The sequence below is a fragment of the Diabrotica virgifera genome, chromosome 1, assembly GCF_917563875.1.
Source record: "Diabrotica virgifera virgifera chromosome 1, PGI_DIABVI_V3a".
Taxonomy (NCBI): domain Eukaryota; kingdom Metazoa; phylum Arthropoda; class Insecta; order Coleoptera; family Chrysomelidae; genus Diabrotica; species Diabrotica virgifera.
The window spans coordinates 105,673,503-105,697,053 of record NC_065443.1 but is presented as its reverse complement, the minus strand read 5'-3'; the positions used below and the strand labels follow the sequence as shown (position 1 = coordinate 105,697,053).

At 31.4% G+C, this 23,551-nt stretch overlaps 1 protein-coding gene across 5 annotated transcripts in view; it reads left to right on the top strand.

The window, feature by feature from the left end:
• Window positions 1-23,551, top strand: part of LOC114325450 (ELKS/Rab6-interacting/CAST family member 1) — a 607,107-nt gene that overhangs the window by 392,889 nt on the left and 190,667 nt on the right. The gene's annotated exons all lie outside the window — the stretch shown is intronic.

Genomic DNA, 23,551 nt, shown 5'->3' with positions numbered 1-23,551 from the left:
AATTTTTTGGGCAGGAGAGCTGCAAAAGGGCTAAGAGAATATATATAAAATATATTTTCTTATTCTTTCTCGAAACTCCTTATGCCCCTCAGGGGCGTCGGAGGTATATAAAATATATAAAACACGTAATAAAAATAAAGAAAATTTACTATTTTCTGATTTTCTGAGTCCTGAAAAAAATATTCTTCATAAAATCGATAGTATCCTGCCATTCAATGGATATGGCAGGACTAAGAAATTCATTACAACACCTCATATTTTTTTTTTCGTGGAAAATTTGATTTTTACAGAAAACCCATGGATTTTTTCACAAATTGTAAGTACCTCCTCTAACCTTCCAGTATGATAAAAGGAAGTATGACAAAAAGAAAATCGTGGCTGAACTTCTATCAATATCTCCTGGTCTACTACTTTTCTATAGTTTTGCTGCACCATTAAAATTGAAAAATATTGCTCTTGCAATGTAGTTTTTATTTACCTTTAAACGAAATTTCTAGGTATGTTATTATTAAAATTTGTGGTTATTTATGAAAACAAACACAAACGTTTTTAATATCGCGTAGATAAGTATTCAATAATAGGTCTGGATCCCGCGTACCAAAAATAAATTGATTAATAGCAAGCTGAAAATTTCTTAATAGCTTAAGGGTGTCTAGTCAAATCACAGGAATTACGTTGGTGATAAATAGCAGTCTGATTTTTGCATGAGAGTTTAATGAAAGGGTAACAAATCAATTGGAAGTTCTGTGCGACAAAACACATCTGACGTTTTCGTTCCAAACAGTCTCACAATTAAAATATAAAAAATAATTTAATTGTGGCTTATTTCCCATATAATTATTAATCATAAAAATGCCACAAGGAAATAGCTTCAGAACAACAAACAGTCTCACGTTCCAAATTTTTAACCTGTTCCACAATTAAAACTTCCCCTGTTCCAATGTTCCCATACATCAAAGTTTGTCCGACTAGACACCGTTAAGCTATTAACAAATTTTGAGCTTGCTATTAATCAACTTTTTTTTGGTACGCGGGATCCAGACCTATAAACAAAAAACCAATATTTAAAAAGCATTTTTAAATTGTGTGATACAGTGCGCTCCCAACCTGTCCTCTATGCTTACAGTTCAGTTTGTAGAGCAAAATTAAACCTGTTTTGGGCTTTAACATCTTCAGTGTGCTGTTTTGAATAATAATTATATCACTGAAACATGATGGATATGTTTAGTACACGTTTGGATATACGATGGATATGTTTAGTTCAATTACCCTTAAATGTTATTATTTTCAGATATATAGTTTCATGTTTCAGAAAATTCACTGCGCGCCAGAGAAAACGAGCACCCCAAAAAATATGTCATTTTTGATGTCTCGTATCTCGTAAACCTGTTGTTAGATTTAAGTAATTTTTTTAAATGTTATAGCCTTATTCTTTAGAACGGAGGTACGAATCAAACTGTGTTTTTTTCTCAAACTTCGCAACACCCTGTAGAATATTCTAGCATTTATAAAATACTAAAATTAAAAACCAACTATAGCCTGAGGTTTTCTTAATATTCTGTTTTGATTCATTTGCTTATGTCGGATAATACAAAAGTTAGGTACTTTAACAACTAGCCATGTTCTTAATCAGTACAGAGTGTTTCTAAATAATTGCGACAAAATTAAAGTAGTAATTCTGCATTAAAAAATAATGACAGTTTACTTTATAATAGTATGTCCGCAAATGCTTCGTTTCCGAGATACGGGATGTTGAATTTTTTCTTACAAACTGACGATTTATTTATTGGTGGGCTATAAGACGTAGTTGCACATTTTTTGAAATACAATTAAGAATTTTAGATTCACCATTGGCGTGCATACGGTTAATATGATCGGTCATATTACCCGTATGCGCGCCAAGGGTGAACATAAAATTGTTAATCGCATGTCAAAAAATGCGCAATAATTACGTCTTAAAACCCACCAAATCTCATTTGCATATCTCAACCGGTTTTAAAGCAATAAATAAATCGTCATTTTGTATGAGGAAATTCAACATCCCGTATCTCGGAAACGAAGCATTTGCGGACATACGATTATATAGCAAACGGTCATTATTTTTTAATGCATAATTATCCCTTAAATTTTGTCGCAAGTAGATATAGGGCTTTTCATTCACAGTCGTTTGTTTCGAGCTTCTGTCAGATGTCGTATAATCCGTGTATATTAATATTATACACAGATTATACAACATATGACAGAAGCTCGAAACAAATGACAATCGATGAAAAGCCCTATTTAGAAACACCCTATACTGATGAAGAACATGGCTAGTTGTTAAAGAACCTAACTTTCGTATTGTCCAACATAAGCGAATGAATCAAAAAACAGAATGTTAAGAAAACCTGAGGCTATAGTTGGGTTTTAATGTCAGTATTTTATAAATGCTAGAATATTCCAAAAGGTGTTGCGAACTTTGAGAAAAAAACACAGTTTGATTCGTCCACCCTGTATACAATGAAAATTTACCTGTATAGCAACAATATTATTACAGTGATATTGCTAAAGAACACGGCCATAACATATTAAAAAAATTACTTAAATCGGACAACAGGCTTAGGAGATACGAGACATAAAATATGATTCATTTTTTGGGGTGCCCGTTTTCTCTGCCGCGCAATGTATATGTGCAGACTTTAGACGAGCACAGTATATTTTTTTAATTGGTATTAAACTTTTAATATAGGTACTCCAAAAAAATTAACCGTGTCCAAAACCGCAGTAACCAGGTATTTGACCGGATTTTTTGTTAATATAAGTATACTTCTTGTAGTTAGCAAACCTATAAGTTTTCTGTAATAATTTTGGAGGTATTTTTTAATCATTAACAATTTAATGCGAAAAATGCGATTTTTTAAATTTTGCTTGTGATCATAAAGGCATCTAGAAAAGGTTTCGTGTAATTTTTCTTTTAAGTTGATCATTTTGGAACTTTAAACAATTTAAAACTGCAAAGAAACGAAACATGATGATTTTAAGGCTCAAAATCACAAGTAAAAAAATAATATTTCTGAAATTATCAAGCGACGATGAATCAAAACATATTTTTTAATAATTGTTAATAAAGCGCTTATGACAGTAGTTCAGGCTGCCATGTAAGAGAGAGAGGGAGAAAAAAATTTTTGGCACAAATGTTTCCTAGTTTGACTTGCCATTCTAAAAATGAGCGCCCGCCTTCTCATAATCGCTTCTTTAACAAAAAAAAAAAAAAACAATGTCTGAACATGAAATAAGCCCAAAATATTTATCGAGAACTGATAGGCACCTCGTGAAATCAAAACTAATATTTTTACTTGTATTTTATTAATATTTTTACTTAGCTTTGAAAATCGCCATTTTTCTTTTTTTTAGTTTTAATTAGTATATACGTGGAAAAGCATTGTCTTAACAGAAAAGTTACAAAAGACCTTTTTTGTTCAGAATTAATTTTAAAAAAACATACAAAGGTCTGTTCGGCTCGAAAAAATTGACAATTTGTTTAAAAAAATTGTTTAAATAAATTGGGACCCCTTTTCTCATGAAAGTGTTTATGCAAAATGACTTCATGAGTCACGTGTTTGTCTCGTTCAAATCTCTCTCTTCAAGTCTCGTAATGTTCAAATTTTAGAGTTTAAGCATTACAATTTTCACCCTTGAGAACAAGCGATCAGAAAACTAAGTTGATTAAAAAACAATTAACGATTTTGCCTTTTTTGTTTTTGAACAAAAAATTTATTTAAAAATTATTATAATACACCATTTCGAAGGTTTTTCTATGTCTTAACGCATAAATGTTTTTCTATTTAATTGTAAGTATACCCTATTCCACGAACATACGCCTGTTTTGGATTACTTTGATAACGAATATTTTACTGTGCAAAATAAGAAAAACGAAAGTAAATTGCAAAGTACATTGTTGTTTATTGGAATAATTATTAGCGCCATTTACTTTCGTACTTCTTATGTTGCACAGTAAAATATTCGTTGTCGAAGTAATCCAAAACAGGCGTATGTTCGTGGAATGGCCCATAGATACTTTTTAATGGCAAGTGAAAATTAGACAAAATCGCATTTTTCGTACAAAATTTTTAATATTTAAAAAACTACGCCGAAAAAAGGTTGCAGAAACGTTTAGGTTTGCTTACTATAGGTGTTAACGGAAAAACTTCTAAAATACTTGCCTGTTGCGATGTCATAAGAAAAACTTTTTTTCCTGTACTAATAGTCCTGGATCCCGCGTAACAAAGAAAAGTTGATTAATAGCAAGCTGAAAATTTGTTAATAGCTTAACGGTGTCTAGTCGGACAAACTTTGATGCACGGGAACACTGGAACAGGGTAAGTTTTAATTGTGGAGCATGATAAACGTGTCGTCCTGACAAGTTTATGATTGTGAAAAATAGCAAGTTGTTTTTAAATTTATTCAATAGCCAACGTTATATAATATATGAAAAAATGTTTGTCCGACAAAAATGTTGGGCATTTTAACGAGTCCGACACGTAGAACATTCACATCACAGGAATTATATTGGTGATAAATAGCAGTCTGATTTTTGCATGGGAGTTTAATGAAAGGTTAAAAAATCAATTAGAAGTTCTGTCCGACAAAATTAATGGGAAGTTTTCGTAGTCCGACGTTCTAAACATGTAAGATATAGACAACATTGTTGGTGATAAATAGAAAGATAATTTTGATTTTTTTATGTACAAATTATAATATTTCGTAACGCAAAAATTATATGTCGGACAAGTTTGGAAAAATCGAAGGAAATAAATAAAAAATTATTTTTTTGGGTGGAATTTGTTAATCTCAAAATGATAGTAAAAAATGTCATAGAACATGTAAAAGCAATCTCTTAGGGTTTTCTAATTAAGTGCATCAGAAAGTATGGAAAATTTTCTACAAAAAAGTTATATACATTTTTTTCCATAATCAAATCTTAACCCTGTAAACGACGTTGAAAAATGTGAAGAGTTTAAAAATTCGGTGCTTATAAGCATAGACGTAAATATGACACATGTTGTTTAGAAGTATGTATATGTAGAAGGCTACATTTGTCTGTGTGACACTTTGTGCTCCATACAAAGTAGTATTCCACCATCTTAATAAAATTGTAGACTGACTATCTAAAACAGTTTTAATTTAGTCTCTCTAATGTTCGATTACAAATGTTATTTATAAAGTCGGCATCACCTCTCTAAAAAATCTAATAAGGACTGCATTGCCTATGTTTCTTATACTGTAAAGTCAAGATGGGACGGACTATAGTTAAAATGTATTACAGTGAGATACCTAAATGATGTTGAGATAAATCGAAACATATCGATTGTAATTGATTGTAGGTACTTTTGACATAGAATAATCACCAGTTATTGAAATTTCAAAAACTATTTTTTTTTTAATTTTCCGACTACGAAATCTACCCCTTATTTTTTCCGACGACAGTGATTCTGTATAAGGAATAATTTACTTAATTAAATTTCGTTTTTGTCGGAAAGTTATTTATCACCAGCATTTTTGTCTATATCTTACATGTTTAGAACTTCGGACTACGAAAACTTCCCATTAATTTTGTCGGACAGAACTTTCAATTGATTTTTTGACCTTTCATTAAACTCTCATGCAAAAATTAGACTGCTATTTATCACCAATATAATTCCTGTGATGTGACATGTTCTACGTGTCGGACTCGTTAAAATGCCCATTAGTCTTATCGGACAACCATTTTGTCATATATTATATAACGTTAGCTATTGAATAAACTTAAAGACAACTTGCTATTTTTCACAATCATAAACTTGTCAGGAAGACACGTTTATCACGCTCCACAATTAAAACTTACCCTGTTCCAGTGTTCCCGTGCATCAAAGTTTGTCCGACTAGACACCTTTAAGCTATTTTCAAATTTTCAGCTTGCTATTAATAAACTTTTCTTTATTACACTGGATCCAGGACTACAATATTCATCTATTGATAAACCGATTACTCATTTTAAAAATCTATTAATTAGATTGAGCTTAAGCAACACATTTCGTTACGAGAAGCATTAAATGCCAAACATACTCTTTTGGTCTTATTGCCAAAAATAATATTTTTTATTTTCAGTTTTGGCTTATATCTTTAATCCATTTATTTAATGTATTTTTTGTTGTGCTTGGGATTTCCTGTATTTAAATGTTCGGTTCCCAAGGATCTGTTGAATTTAATATGCCTTTGGCCCTTTTTCTTTTTAAAAATGGATGTTATAAACGAGTTGAGAACAGGAATGAAGGGAAGACTAAGTATTAATATTTGATTTGGTTAACTTTCTAATCGAATTTTGTCCTTTTTAATTGATTCTGGGTGTCTGATACATAAAATTTAAATTTTTAGACTCTGAAGCGGCAAATTATCCTTGAAGTGAACTGTGAACTCATTATAACTAGATTTGGGCAAATATGCAAATAAAAACATATGAAATATGCGCATAAATTAATATGCAGTATTTTATACAAAAATATGCATGTTTATCTAGAAAATATGCATATAAAAATAAAAAAAACTATAAGTACATATTTTTAAACAACTCAGAAAGTTGAAGAGTCTCAGATGCAGAATCCACCAAAAATGGTAAATAGTTATTTAAATCTGAGACTATTCGTTTTGAAAGTTCTTTCTGATACATCCTTAATCTGCGAATTTTTCAATTAATAAGACCGCAGACGACGAATATAGAAAACGAAAAGGAACCGATCACATTCCGCTTTCATTCGTCTAGGAAAAAAGGACAGAAGAGGAATTTTCAGTACTCAAATCCGAGTAAAGATAGAAAAATAATAAATGATGGTTTTGCTTGTTTTTGATTCAGAGGGATGCACACCCGCTGGACAGGCTGTTTCTACCGTTGCAGGCGTCATCAGCAGCGTTCGTTAGCGTGCACTCCTCTGAATCGAAAAATAGCTGGACCATCAATTTAAAGAGAATCTGAAAGATAATTCAAAATCCCCATTAGGACGCGATGCAGCGACATCTCTTAACAAATTGAAGAGTCTCAGATGCAGAATCCACCAAAAATGGTAAATAGTTATTTAAATCTGAGAACTATTCGTTTTGAAAGTTCTTTCTCGTACATCCTTTTAATCTGCGACTTTTTCAACTAATAAGACCGCAGACGACGAATATAGAAAACGAAAAGGAAACGATCACATTCCGCTTTCATTCTTCTAGGAAAAAAGGACAGAAGAGGAACTTTCAGTACTCAAATCCGAGTAAAGATAGAAAAATAATAAATGATGGTTTTGCTTGTTTTCGATTCAGAGGGATGCACACCCGATGGACAGGCTGTTTCTACCATTGCAGGCGTCATCAGCAGCGTTCGTTAGCGTGCACTCCTCTGAATCGAAAAATAGCTGGACCATCAATTTAAAGAGAACCTGAAAGATAATTCAAAATCCCCATTAGGACGCGATGCAGCGACATCTCTTAACAAATTGAAGAGTCTCAGATGCAGAATCCACCAAAAATGGTAAATAGTTATTTAAATCTGAGAACTATTCGTTTTGAAAGTTCTTTCTCGTACATCCTTTTAATCTGCGACTTTTTCAACTAATAAGACCGCAGACGACGAATATAGAAAACGAAAAGGAAACGATCACATTCCGCTTTCATTCTTCTAGGAAAAAAGGACAGAAGAGGAACTTTCAGTACTCAAATCCGAGTAAAGATAGAAAAATAATAAATGATGGTTTTGCTTGTTTTCGATTCAGAGGGATGCACACCCGCTGGACAGGCTGTTTCTACCATTGCAGGCGTCATTAGAAGCGTTCGTTAGCGTGCACTCCTTTGAATCGAATAATAGCTGGACCATCAATTTAAAGGGATTCTGAAAGATAATTCAAAATCCCTAGTAGGACGCGATACAGCGACATAACTTAACAAATTGAAGAGTCTCAGATGCTCTGTCAATTTAATTGAAGAGTCTCTTCAATTTGTTAAGAGATGTCGCTGTATCGCGTCCTAATGGAGATTTTGAATTATCTTTCAGATTCCCTTTAAATTGATGGTCCAGCTATTTTTCGACTCAGAGCAGTGCACGCTAACGAACGCTGCTGATGACGCCTGCAATGGTAGAAACAGCCTCTCCAGCGGGTGTGTATCCCTCTGAATCGAAAACAAGCAAAACCATAATTTATTATAACTCAGAAAGTATTATCCATTGTATTTACAAACATATTTAAAATATCTTCATAATTTATAGTAATTAATATTTTTTATTTATTTTGCAAACTAAGCTTAGGTATTTAACTATTTAAGTCAGCGGTTCTCAAACTTTTTGAGTCATGTACCACCTACAGTTCTTTTTAAAAAATTTGGTACCACCTATATTTTTATATTGTATTAACAAGACTCACTATGTACTACTATTTTGATTTTTTTTGTGTTTTGTGTACCACCGCAAATGATGAGATGTACCACCAGTGGTACATGTACCACAGATTGAGAACCGCTGATTTAAGTTTTTTAACAATTAAATGATATTACTTCGAATTGTGCTAACACTAAATGATTAAATGCTGTTTAAATTTTTTTAACAAAAACTTATGGCTTCTGAGTAGGTACATAGTACAATATATATTTTAAATGAAAAAACTTCTTTCCACATCAACCTACTGGGGCATTTTTCAAATTTACGGTAATCTTTGCTTTCACATTAAATGGTTCCTAAGAGTTTCCCACCTAGTACCTACTTGAACTAAGTACTTCAGAAAGGACCTAGTAACTATTTTCATAACAATTAAAATCAGTAATCTTGAAAATATCAAGATAATATGACTGTGAAAGCAGCAGGAAGTTCCCCCAAATATGTACAGGAGATTCTTGGTTGTTGTTTGTTTATCTAAGAAAAAATACTATGAGCCTAAATCTAAGCACACAACTAAAGGTTATTGTACGAGAAAACAATGTTAAGTGACTTTTCAGTACTTTATTGAATGATTGGAATTTTTTAGATCCTATTTTTTCAACACATGAAATTAAAAATATGCCTGAGAAAATAAAAAATATATCGATTTATTGCGAACTCTCCTTGTGACAGCACATATTAGAAAATATTCTCGTATAAAATAATATAACACACAATTATGTGGTACTTCCAGTTTTACCACAAATTGAGCAGTTAACTTTATCCTTATCCTTAGATGTAGGTTTTATCCAAGTTTGAAGCAGTGTTTATTTTTGGTAGTTTCAAATTGCAATTTAAAATATTATCACAAAGACAGGTGTTACTGGTTCCAATTTTACAACATAATTGATTTCTAAAACTGATCATCCCAATAAAAGTTTTTACCTAGAGGTATAAACTAGCAGATTTTGGAACCCTTATTCAAGGACAAAACTACAATAAATATTTAGAGATATTAAAACAAATATCTATAAACCTAAAATTTCAAGTTATATGTACTTTATGCACACTTTTATAGAAATATGCAAAATTTGACATTTTTGCATATTTTATGCATAATATGCAAAATATGAAATTTGCATATTTGCCTTAATCTAATTATAACTGATCATGATTCGAAATACCGTATTCTTTTCAGCACTTCAGGTTTTCTTCGGTTTCTACAAGCATCTGATTATATTTTTCAACATTCCACTATTTTTGCAAACTCTCTGTAATTTCTGCCTTGTATTTCCTTCATTTTTTTATGTATGTTTTGTATAAAGTTTCTATAGCTACTATGTAGTTTCTATTTTCAAGTAGGTTAATACCTAGTACAATAAAAAAAGATTCTTTATGCTTAATTTTGGTACAAAAGACTCGATTTTGTACTTGCATACATAATTTATTGGGATACAAATAAATAGGGTTTATAGTCCAAAATAAGATTCTTCTCATGACACATCCCTCTCCAGGCCGAAACCAAATTTTTGAGTCACATGGACATCTATATTAATAACCTATATGTTTACTGCAGCCGATTTTGATAATATACATAGTTATAAACAAATGAAGATCAAAAAACGGTAAATTTTCTCTTTTTTCGTTTGTTACTAAAAAGTGAAGCATTCTAAACAAATTTGAGAGTAGGAAACTCATAAATCATATAAAAAACTTCAATATATCGTTCGCTGAATATGTCTATCCTTATTGGTTGCTTCGAAAATTGCAAAATAAGTCATACATTTTTAGATTTTATAAATGTTCATAACTTATGTCAAAATTAAGTTAGAACCTTCTTTTACACGGAATGCTCAGACTTCTTGTGAAAAATTATGTTTTCATATTTAGAAAGACTGAATTTTTATACACATTTAGAAAGAAAAATAATTGTCTTGGTACAATTAGGGACGAAGTTAGCCCTCCCTTATTTTAATTCACATATTCTTGCAAAATAATTTTGCAATAGGTATTTAGAATTATTTTTTGTCATTTTTTTTAATTAAATTACTAGTGTAAATCTTTTTTTTCATAAACTATCCAAAGCATTACTGTAACTTCATCATTTTTTGACTTGTAGTGTTGCAAAAAAATTAATTTGGGATCAACAAATTAAATAACGTTTAAACTATTCGACCAATTGCTTTGAAACTTAGGTTATGGTTTAAATACCAGAAGTCTCAGCATTCCGTGTAATCAGAAGGTTCTAATGCCTGGTTGCACCAACAGATCTTAGGCTCCAGCTTAGCTAAGCTCTACTTATAGATAGGTCCTCCTTGAGTGCCACTTACTTTGCTCCGTAATTTTCGATTCTTGCCTTATTATCAATTATATCTATTATTATATTATGATATTCTTATTATAACATATTAAATTATATTCTATTAATTCTCATGATATTCTCGACTTAAGCCTAAGATCTGGTGCAACCGGGCATTTTAGTCATTTTTACATAAGTTATGAATATTTATAAAAACTCAAAATTTATGATTTATTTTACAATTTTCTAAGCAACCAATTATGATAGATATATTCAGCGAACGGCATATTGAAGTTTTTTATACGATTTATGAGTTTCTTACTCTCAAATTTGTTTAAAATGCTTAAAATGTTTTTTGATCCTTATTGGTTTATAACTATGTATATCATCAAAATCGGCTGCAAGAAACATATAGGTTTTTATTATAGATGTCCATATAGATGTCCATACTACTCAAAAAATTTGGTTTCGGCTTGGAGGGGGTTGTGTCACCAACTGGATATTTTTCTTCCTTATTTTTCTGAATTATTAATAGGAAGTTATGCAATACCTAAATCAAATTAATGCGAAAACTAAATAAAACATTCGTACACTTGATGGATATTCATTTTATCCAACAGTAAAACACTAAAGAACTTTTATTTTAAATACTTTCACAAAACTTATTATAAGTTAATATCAGTACAGCTGTTTTGGCAGAGTGCCTTTCTCAAGTAATGTATTTTATCGCCAACCGTCACTAAAATCATTCATTATTGTACTCATTTGCGGCAGTAAAGTAACACTTTATTGTATTGAAAGAAGAATTTTACTTTACCTGCCGCGATTAATCAAAATAACCGAGATTTAATGTAAGTGATCGATGGCAGTAATCGAATGGCGAGTATTTGAGTGAACTTAAAATTTATTTACTTTAATTATTAAAAATATTGTACACAATTGACGATATAATCAATTTTTATGTCAAAAAGGAAAATTCGGTAGTATTTTGTAATTATATTCATATAAAATAAATTAAAACTTTACCGATTAATAATTATTCAATATTGATAACTATCGATTAAAAATCGAAAGCGCCATCTTGCAAAAGTTATCTGTCATCACTGTCATGAAATTAATATGACGTCAAAAATTTAAAAAATTCTTAAATTGTAAATTGTAAGTAAGTATTAAAACCAATATCAAATTGTTGGCGATAAAATTTTGTATGCACCACGTCAGTAAAGACTCTTTATCGAAATCGTCTGTTATTCTCGTCGCTCGGTATGCTCGTCCTGCTCATAATAACAGACTCGTTCCATAAATCCTCTGATCTCATAATATCGTCTGATCGATAGTAATCTTTCTTAAGCTCCTCTCGATCGCTTCCGACCCAAGAAAAAACCACTTTCCTCCCCCAGTTCTCATCTCATGATCCTTCAATCAATCAAAGAAAAGTCATATAACGCTACTTCCTTTTCGTGACAAAATATTTGACAAATCAACAACCAATACACAATTACACTACTCTGTGCTAAGATGCCAATACATTACAATCATTAGTTAGAAAAATAAACGATGAGACCTGGAAGGTTTTTGGGTGTTTATACGTCGCAATTTGATGATTCATTTCCATTTCGGCTTAACAAAAGATAGCTAATTATTTATTCCAAATGCGACCGACTTAACCAAAGAAAAACAAACACATCGTAAGTGCTTCTCAATATTATAAACAGACTTATGTGGCTAAATAACTTCAAATAAACAGATCTATTCGTTTCTTCTAAATCGTTAGAAAATAAATTAAGCTTGAATCAAGTGTTCTTTAGGATGGGTAAAAAACAAACACATGAATTCACGATACCGAAAATTCAAGGCGTTACAATACATTCTCATGCCACAATACTGAAAGACGCAATAAGACGAATGACATACACGGTGAAATACAATAGTAAAACCTGCCATATCCGGATTAGTGCAGTCACTGAAGGTTTTCACCTCCGATTTTGTTGAATCTCCATCGATTTTCATGAAAATTGGTGAGTAATTAGAGGATATCTCAAAGAACAAAGGTGACATGATGCCAACTTGCGCTTTTACCCTGGGGGTGGATGCCACCAATTCTCGGGGGTGAAAATTATTTTATTAAAAATAATACCATAAGTCGATAGTATAAGCAAAATTTGTTATATATATATATATATATATATATATAGTTATTAAAATAAATCAACACTTTTTGAGTTATTTAAGACCAAAGATTTAATTTTTTCGTAAAAAAATGCATGTTTTAAATCGGTTTTTCACGTACAAATAAAAAACTATAAGCTTTTACAAAAAAGTTATTATTACTGAAATTGAGGATAATAAAAAATTGAATACATTTCTCACATAAAGAACTAAACTAATGTTAGTTCAAAGCGAGTTATTGGCACTTGAATGTGCATTTTTTTCGACGAGTACTCAAATCTTAGTATTCAAGCCTAAATATCGGGAAAACGATGCAATGTATAAAATATTCCTGCTAAACATTTGCCAAAGAACTTCGGAATACCTATCAAATGAACTTGAAAACAAGGTAATAGCGTCAAAATTAAGCAAGTTATAATGAAAATAATAAAACCGTTTCGAATTTTTTAAGAAAAAGTGAAAAATAAAACATACGCGATTTCCACAAAAATTAAAATTTATAGTAATGCTTAGAAAAACTTCTTTATATTAGCATAAGTAATGTTTTCGATAATTTTGACCGGTTTAGAATGCATATTTTTGAAAAAAAGATATAATTAAAAAAAACATAATTTTTAAAATTATTATAATTCTCATATTCTTTTGTTAATAACTCCAAAAATACTCAATACACGTAAAAATTATATATAACCCAATTTTAGTTTTTTCTGTGCCAAATATTTTACCTGTTTTATTATTTCTATAGGGTAAAAAATAACCGAGATAGAAACGTTTAAATCTTAAATTTTGCTGTGGGAACCATACAACCGGGGTCATTTAACCTTTTATTTTTAAATAAGTAAGGGGTTTAAAAGATTAGGTTTAACGTGCTTAAATAGCACTTGGAATTAACTTTCAAACAGTTTTTAGGTGAACTTGATATCGTAAACACGACCGGAGTTATTAAAAAGAACAATAACATTTTTTGGAAAAATTTTTAAAAGATAAATTTTGAAAACATTTTGGAGCATAAATTTTAAAGCTATCAACATGTTCGGGGGCTCATTTAATAGATACTTTTATGTACTTTGACAAATGTTTAATAAGTTTATGTTATAAAATGCATCAGTTTCCCGTTATTTCAACTTTACTAATTAGAGTTTTTTACTCGCCGAAAAAATATACATTCAATTACCTATAACTCACTTTTAGTTAACACTAAAACGTTTTTGTAGTAAGGACTTTATTTCATTTTTTATTAGTTTCAATTTTGATAATAATAACTTTCTTGTAAAAACTTACACTTTTTGAGTTATTGATGAAAAATTGGTTAAAAACATGCATCTTTCTCAAGAAAAATTAAAATCTTTGATCTTTAATAACTCAAAAAGTTTTGATTTATTTTAATAACTTTATATAACAAATTTTGCTTGCAATTTGTCCCTCTATCGAATTATGGGGTTATTTTTAATAAAATAATTTTCACCCCCGAGAAGGGGTGGCATCCATCCCCAGGGTAAAAGCGCAAGTTGGCACCATGTCACCTTTGTTCCTTGAGATATTCTCTAACCACTCACCAATTTTAATGCAAATCGATGGAGGTTCAACGAATTCGGAGGTAATAGCTCATATCCGCCTTCAGTGACTGCACTAGATCAATGTGGCGACAGACCGATCCGGATATAAAAAAATCCGGATATCAAGACCACTACTTATTTTACAGTCTCTGAAACGTTTTCTCCTTCATACATTCCAGTAATCAACGCCGTCAATAACTTTCGTCGATGTCGATAGACACGTTTTATAGGTTATATAATACATTATTTCGCCATCTTTTAGTTCTCCTTTTAGTGCGTTGTTCAACAGCAGGACTGCCTTTCTCGGTAGATTTCGGTAGATCTGGACGGCGCAGAACCGTCCAGATATGGGGAGGTCCGGATATGGCAGGTTGTACCGTACAAACAAACACCAACTTAAGCAAATACATTAAGAACAATAGTTCTCAGAAAGATGTATGGTGTTCAAAGGGGTTAATTGATAGGAGAGTGAATAAGGCGCCGTAATACTGAATTGGTCACTCTGTGTGGTACTGAAAACATCTAAAAGCAACATATAAAAGCTAACCGTATAAGATGGGCAGGCGGTGTGGTAAGATCAGAGGAAGACACAGTGTTAAAGACAGTATTTTTTGAGAGGCCAGATGGTAGATCAGTAGTCCCAGAAAAATATGTACGGATGATGTTGATGCCAATTTATCTAGCATTGAAGTACAACGATGGGAAATGTAAGCGCAATATCGTAAAATATGGAGGGCTGTAGTGGATGTGGTCAAAGACTCACCCCGAGTTGTAAAGTCAGTCAATAAGAAGAAGGATAGCCAAAAGAAAAAGCAGTTACAGAGTGGTGTATACAAACTGACATATTTATTATGGTGACTGTCCAAAAACTTAGGTCGGTCAAACTGGCAGAACCTTTGACAAGCATATAGCATAGCAGAACACACAAGGCTTTGAATAATAGAAAAACAGATTCTACGTTCTCACTTCACCTTTTAGATTATAATTATTCTTTTAATGAGCAGTTTCAAATTATTTATATTAAAAATATTAAAATTAAGGTTTTAAGCACTGTGATATAATTCTGAAAGAGCAATTGTTTGAGACAAACAGCTTCTCACTCCTCAACCTATTCAGTTAGAGACTTTAAAGTGTAGACGCGTAGTAAGATCAAATCACTTAAGAAAGGCTCTCTGCCGAATCAGCTGTAGTGGCATGAACGTATAACAAATCTTGTGAAAGTATTGAAAGACAAGATACTCTAGGGTAATAGTAATAAGCTAGAAATAGACCATGTTCGGGATACTCAAAGATTCAAGCAGTTGACTACTTTTTTAGTTATTGTAGACCTACAGGAAGAAAACCTACCTGTTTCCTGCCTAGAGTTCGCGTCCGTATTTTAACTATCAACAATTCAGTGCAAAAATCTCGATTTTTTCGATTTTTTTGCACCCCATTCCAAAGCTAAATAGTTGACATCAAATTACAAAATTTATTTTTTTGGAACATTAAAAAACCTCCAAAATGCCGATTTTTGAAAGTTAAAGAGTTAATCTGTTGCTACGCAAACTGCAAAATAAGTGAAACGCGTTATTTGTTAATAAGTTTTACCAAAACTACCTTAGAACTTTGATGTTTCACCCAAAGTTGGGTATTGGGGTACTTAACAAACCCTCAAAATTTGACACCAATCCATTAATTAGTTTAAGAGTTATTCTAATTGTTTATCCCAGAGATGTGAAGGTACAATGTTTGTGAAATTTTTTTAAGAAAAATACAAATCCCATTGTTTAAAATGACATTAATGAGATTCCTTAATTATTATAAACAAATTAGCTGTGAATTAAAAAAAAACATATGGCTAACTTTGTCCCAAATGAACACAGGCTAAATTTTTTATTTGAAAATTCCTGTTAAAATACTATCTTTCCGAATATATAAAAAGATTGTTTCTACGGACAACATTTTTAAAATATTTCTAAATGTTTATAAACTACAAAATTTCAAAAATTTGTCATTAGGATTTTTGACTATATTATATAATTTTTTATCTTTTTTTAGTATACTTTGATAGCATCAGTTTTCTACTTTTATTTGTCATAATCAGAGTTGCCCTATCTTCATTATTTTCTGTCTTATCTTAATTCAGTAGTTAGTTTTAGTAAAAGTTACCAACAAATAACGATTTTCACTTATTTTACAGTTTGCGTAGCAACAAATTAACTTTTTAACTTTCTAAAAAATCGGCATTTTAAAGGTTTTTCAATGTTCTAAAAAACTGAATTTTGTAATTTTATGTCAACCACTTATTTTGCTTTTGAATGGAGTGCAAAAAATCGAAAAATCGCGATTTTTGCACTAAATTGTTAATAATTAAAAACGGACGCGAACTCTAGGCAGGCAACAGGTAGGTTTTCTTCCTATAGGTCTACAATAAGTAAAAAAGTAGTCAGCTACCAGGATCTTTGAGTGTCACGAGAAAATCCTTATTACTCTGGACTAAGAAGTTTTCCGGTGTTTTATTGTTAACTAGCACTTAAACTGAAATATTTGTTGTAGCGAATGCACGTGACATAAAAATCCATGAGCCAATGCAGGATTTTATTATTGCGACATTACGCAGTACGACTTATTTATGTAGTGAAACGTCGTAAAACTTATTTTTGCTTTCCAAATAAATCTTGATGTTCCTCGTACAAACAATACGATGTTGTACATATATCCACGAGAAGTTGTATACAACTGTGTGCTTTTAATATATTGACACTTCAGATCGTGGGTACACTGTAAGCTAGGAAACTTAAGTTATGACGTTTCACATACAATACATTGTTGTGTTTATATACATACTTTTGAAAATAAAAAGTAATAAACAAAAAAAGTCTTAAACCTATTTTCACGATATGAATAGGAATGAATAGGAAAATATATAGGAAAATATATAATCACCGGCACAAAATTACGCCAGTAAAAATTTTTGAATAAGTTTAACAGTACAATTTTTTGTATTGTTGTGCCTTTATTTGTGTCAGCGATTCTTTCCATAAACTAAGAATCCTAGCGTCATCTGTTGTTGTGGATGCATACTTTCCATAGTATTTTTTTTTTGCTATACAACAAGCCAACTTAATTGGAATGGAGTGACAATGGTAGGGCGGAAGTTGAAAAACTTCATGGCCATATTGAAAATCTCTTTGACAAAAAACAATTTTTTTAGAATTTTGAAGGCTTTGCAGTAAATCGACTTTTAAAAGTATGTAAATGAGATCAATTTTATCCCATAAACAACCCTTTAATGCTTCTTTGCCCAGCTGCTTGAAGAACAAATAATATCTTCTGCTTTTGAGTGATAGGATGCATTGTCCACAGGAATATTATGGATAGTCTCTCAAATTTTAGTGACAAAATTTCTTCAAATCATTTTTGCTTTTGAAGAGACACTGTATTCCGTCTAAAGAGCCTTTTTTACTAATAAAACGTTCTTTGAAAATATCCTACAAAAAGAGATAAGGAAATAACTTTGATGATTTGGTAAATCTACATACGTTGTAAGTTTCAACAAAAAATTAAATAAAAATCATTAATAACAAATACACAGTATAAAAATATATTCGATATCTTCCATACTACTGCAATAAAATATTAAAACAAAAACTTGTTGAGCAGTTCTGATTCACACAACAGACCATTAGCATGTCATACAGGGTGGTTAAAAAAGGTAACACCGTCTCTAGGATATGTAAAAAATTTAAAAATAATTGGGGTTTCCTTAGTTACAAAACTTTGTAACGCCATCTATTTCCCAGATACAGGGCGTCGAATAAAAAGAAATTTTACATTTTTTTTACGATTTTGCCGAAACTATTCAGAAGCAATTTTTTGTATGTAGTTTAAAAAATATGTAGTTTCACATTTTTCAACGCCCTCTATCTTGAAAACGGACGGCATTAGAAATTTTTTTACTAAGCAAACCTCAATAATTACTTTTCAGTTTTTAAATTATCCTAGAGACGGTGTTGCCTCTTTTTGAAACACCTTGTATATGAAGATGTAAAATATATCTGTGCTAAAATGTATGTGTAAAATATACCTAGATTACTAGTACTAAAATTTCCAGACTTGACTGCCAAACCGGTCATGGTACATGGTTTTTACTTATAGTATGACCCCACTCTATTCATAAATAAACTCTTATTAAATCTAATAATTCTAAACAACATAAATTTATAGTAAACAGAAAAACAGTTTAAAACAAATAAACATTTTATTAAATATTTTATATTTTATGGTCTTGCCAACAGTCTTTAGACAAACAAATAGTAGTTTTAGTTTTGTTTTATTCTCTACTTAACTTATAGTCAGGGATGCCAGGCCTATTTTCACCATTTACTACTAACAAGCTAATTTTTCGTGAGTAGCTTCATTTTGATGAGACGCCTAACTTTTTTTCTTACAACAATTTCCGTATGTGGTAGATACAGAGATAGCAGGGATAGTCCAGTCGAGTTAGACGAATAACAAACCTAACCTTGCATGCCGAGCTGCCCCAAATTTTATTTTTCTGATCTTTAGGGAGGGTCAATAGTAGTGTAAATTTAAAATCTGGACTAAATTCAGCCGTTGCGTTAGCCGTCATTTTAATTTTAAACGGGAACCATTTTTGCTCGATATCTCCGCCATTTTCAACTTCTCGACAAAAAGTATCCAAATTAAAATTGTTGAAAATGTGATTTTCTATAATTTCTTTTATTACAATTTTTTTCGTGCGGTCGATATTTTCAGAGTTATGGGGGAAAGTAATGACAGTTATTATTTTCCCCCATAACTGTGATAATATGGACCGCACAAAAAAAATTGTGGTAAAAAAAATTATAGAAAATCACATTTTCAACAATTTTAGTTCTCACACTTTTTGTCGAGAAGTTTAAAATGGCGGAGATATTGAGCAAAAACTGTTGCCGTTTAAAATCAAAATGGCGGCTAACGCAACGGTGGAATTCAGTCCAGATTTTAAATTTACACTACTACTGATCCTCCCTAAAGATTAGAAAAATAAAATTTGGGGCAGCTTCGCATGCAAGGTTAGGCCTGTTATTCGTCTAACCCAATTGGACTATCCCTGCTATCTTTGTTATCTCCCATAGGGAAATTGTTGTAAGGAAAAAATTTAGGCATCTCGTCAAAATGACTCTACTCACGAAAAATTAGCTTGTTAGTAGTAAATGGTGAAAATAGGCCTGAGATCCCTGACTATTACTTTCTTATTTTGTTAAGATGCTTTTTGTCGTGAAATATTCGAGGACGTGACGATAGTAGAAGTATATATGAGAGTATGTGTGGCCGTGGTTAATGTTCATATCATCTGGCACATAATCAAGATACCACGAGAGACGGTGTACCATTTGTTTTCCATTAAGAGTGCACTTATCTCGATCTTGCTTAGATAGAGATGATAGAGGAGGTATCATTTTTATTCTCACAATATCGGAAGTAAATAAGTCAGTTATTTCTAACAAAAAAATTATAAATCAATTGATCTAAAGGGTGGCATAAATTGCTTGTTCTCTATTTGGCACCACTTTCTGAAAAATAGTTGTGTCAATCTTATCAACAAACAATATATACAAATATTTTTTCTGGTGGTTTCTGTGTTTTGTATTCTTTTGTTACAGAACTCAAAACTTCCCCCATTTGGTATCTAATGTTATAAATACGTTCGTTTTTAAAAATCGGTATTTTTGCTAGTTTAATTTTAGGCTCTCATATTTCAATATTTGATTTTTAACTAATTTGTTATTTAAGCTTCCAGGTACACCAAAAAAATAAGCTCACCTTTCTGATCCTAATTTAACCCTATCCAACATAACACAACCTTCTACAATAGAACCTGATAAAAAAAAATGATTTGCATTTTTCCTTATTGTTTTAAAAGTCCGCTAATTGCTGGACATTTACTGAGCTTATCACTATTTCTCCATAAATTAAATCTTAAATCGTTAGAACTAAGACAAATAATGGTTAAGTGCTATGTTTGGTACGTCCTTTTGTAAGGTGCAGAAGTGTGGACACTAAAAGTATCGACCATAAACATAATTAAAGCATTAGAAATATAAATTCCTAGACGGAAGCTGACGATACCTTGGACAGCAAGAAACACTAATGAGGAATTACTAAGAAGGGTCAACAAAGATAGAGTACTGCTAAAGACTGTTAAACGCCGGAAAATGCCTCCTCATCTGGAATATACAGTGAGAAGATATCGATATAGAATACTGCAACTCTGATACTGTCTGATCCAGTGAAACGAAATAGGCGACGCGATGGACTACCCAAGCTAATTGAAATAATATTCGAAAATATTACCTCAATCATCCAAGATAGCCATTGCTACACCCTAAGCTTAGCTCAGTCTCTCAAGGCGTGTAATCTTAGAAATGAACTATGAAAATTCGGAATGGAAGCAAACAAAACAATATTTTTAACTAATCATGTTTCTTGTTCATAAAAATATAATAAAAATGTGACTTAGTAAATTGCATTAACAAATATATTCAAATTCTTGCCAAAAACTAACAATTCTGGATTATACTTATGGCTTTTGGTATCTGATCGTAACTTATTGATGTTGAATGGTACTGCTGCTGGTTCTGCAATGGGCTCTGGGGTTCTAAAGACTGTATTCCACCAGGCCTACAGATGTTGGTTGTTGCAGTTGCAGTCTTGGTGATGTGGTTGCAGCATGGATGACATGTCCCTGGTTCTTGTATCGCCGGCGATTTTTAGGATTGTTGAAGCTCCCGGAGGGAGGACGGTGAGGCAAAATAGAGTGCCATAGAAGTGTAGGAAAAAAACAAGTTTATTGGTTAAAAAATACTCGTGAATGGACTTAGATATCAAATGCAGGACAATTATTCCACATTGCAGAAGATAAAAAACCCTTCGCAATCATGATCGCCAACGTCGGATAATTCTGATATAACACGTGAAGAATAAGGGTGCCAATAATGCATTCTGTAAAGATAATCATGACTTTTGACTATATTAAACACAATAAATAAGTAAGTTGATTAAAACTTAAGAGAAAGCCAATCACGCATAGCGCAGAAAGGCTAGTTATAGCCAATATTACAGTAACATTAGTACTAGAACAAGCAGCAGAAATGGGACACAACATATATGATACACAAACATATACTTTTATACAGGATTTTATGTATTTTGTCTAAATACAGATTACCAATCAAATATTTAGATCTGAGACAAACTTTATACCACAAATTCATGGCAAATATAAAGCACAGTAAAGCACGATAATTACAACAGTCTGAACCAATTGATATCTGTAGAATCAGGAGTAAAACAGGGCTGTGTATTATGATCTCTTATGTTTTTTAATTTGTGTTTGACTTTTTAATGAAAGAACTAAGGACGGCATAATGGATTTATCTGTAATTCTTTCAGATTTCCGTAGAATTTTGAGGAGCACAGAGTCAACAGTAGTTGCAACTGAATAATTAAGAGTAAACAGCTCTTGTTGTCGTAGTAGAAACCAAATTAAATCAGACAGCAACAAGTTGGCTACAGTTGTAAAAAATATCAATATACTAAGAAAAATATACTTTAAAATAAGACTTTAATGATTTAAAAATAAAGGATTACTAAGCTAAAAATAATATATTTAATTAAAGCAGTGTTAAAGCCGTTAAAAAAATCCACATTAAAAAAGTTTAAGCATTTATAAAAATTAATAAAGTCCACTAAATGATATTATATAAAATTTCCCCTGACCAAGAAGAAGCAATGACTTGGATCGAGAGACCCCACACACCTTCAAAAAACTGAACATCCGTAGTATAAGACAAACAAAATGGGGTGTACAAAAGGCTTACAAAGAAAAAACCAAATATCAGCATTACCAGATCTATAAATAGCTTACGCTTCCATGAAGGAGATAGAATGGCGAATGCGCCATGTACTCTTGGAGGAGCGATAGAATAAAGAGATTATAATCAATTTTAATTTAGAATATAACAAAAACACATAGAAAAGGATACATGAAACTGAACTATCGCGGGGCAGCAATGACAGAACAATAATTAAAAACATTAATTAACAAAATTATAAAACACAATCACATGCCGGAATAATGGAGAACGAGCGAACTAATTCTACTATTCAAAAAAGGAGATAAAAAGCCAGAAAACCACAGAGATATCAACCTGTTAAAAACTACCCCAAAACTTGAAATTAAAATTTTACAAAGAACTAATAAATCAGAGCATAAGTTTAGCAAATGAACACGACCGTTTTTGTACTGGAAAATCGTATACAGATGCAACATTCCTCATAAAGCAAATTACTGAGAAATCACCTTAGTATAATAGACCAGCATTTCTGTGCCTTATTAACTTGAAAAAGAATAAACAGAGTAAGACTCAAATATGTAATCCATCTTCTGTACAATAGAGAAGTTTCCCTAGATATCAAAAAAAATATTGAAATTATAGGTATACCAAAACAACAAAATCGAAGTCAGAATAGATGGACAACTTATAGAACATATAGACATAGGCAGCGGATAAAAACGGAGGAACTTATGGATTCCTAGGCTCTTCAATTTAAAAATAGTGAAATCATCATAAGCTTTAACAAAGGAAGAAGATACTGAATAGCAACCAAAGAAGTAAAAAATCTGTTACACAGACAACGATTCAATTTATTATTCGAAAGAATTCAATATGACCATTTCATCTCAGAAAACTAAAATGGACAAAGAACAAATCAGAAATAAAATAGAAATTTATGACAGTATTGAGCAATTAATGGAAATAAAATTTTAGTTAAAAATATGAGAACTAATAAGAAAAAAGACGTTATATCACCAATAACAACGGAAAAATGGGAAGAATATTTCAAAAAATTACTAACAACAAAGACCAGAATTTGTTAACATAGAAGGCAACAAGGAAGGTATACATATAAATTCATCACCATTACAAATAAGTAAATAATAGATGGAAGAAATAACCAAATTCCTGAAAAATGGAAAATCCCCTGGTCCTGGTGACATTCCTGCAGAATTAGTGAAATCCGGTACAGACAAACTTCAAGAATGGCTAAGAAAACTCTTCCAAGACTGCTTAAATG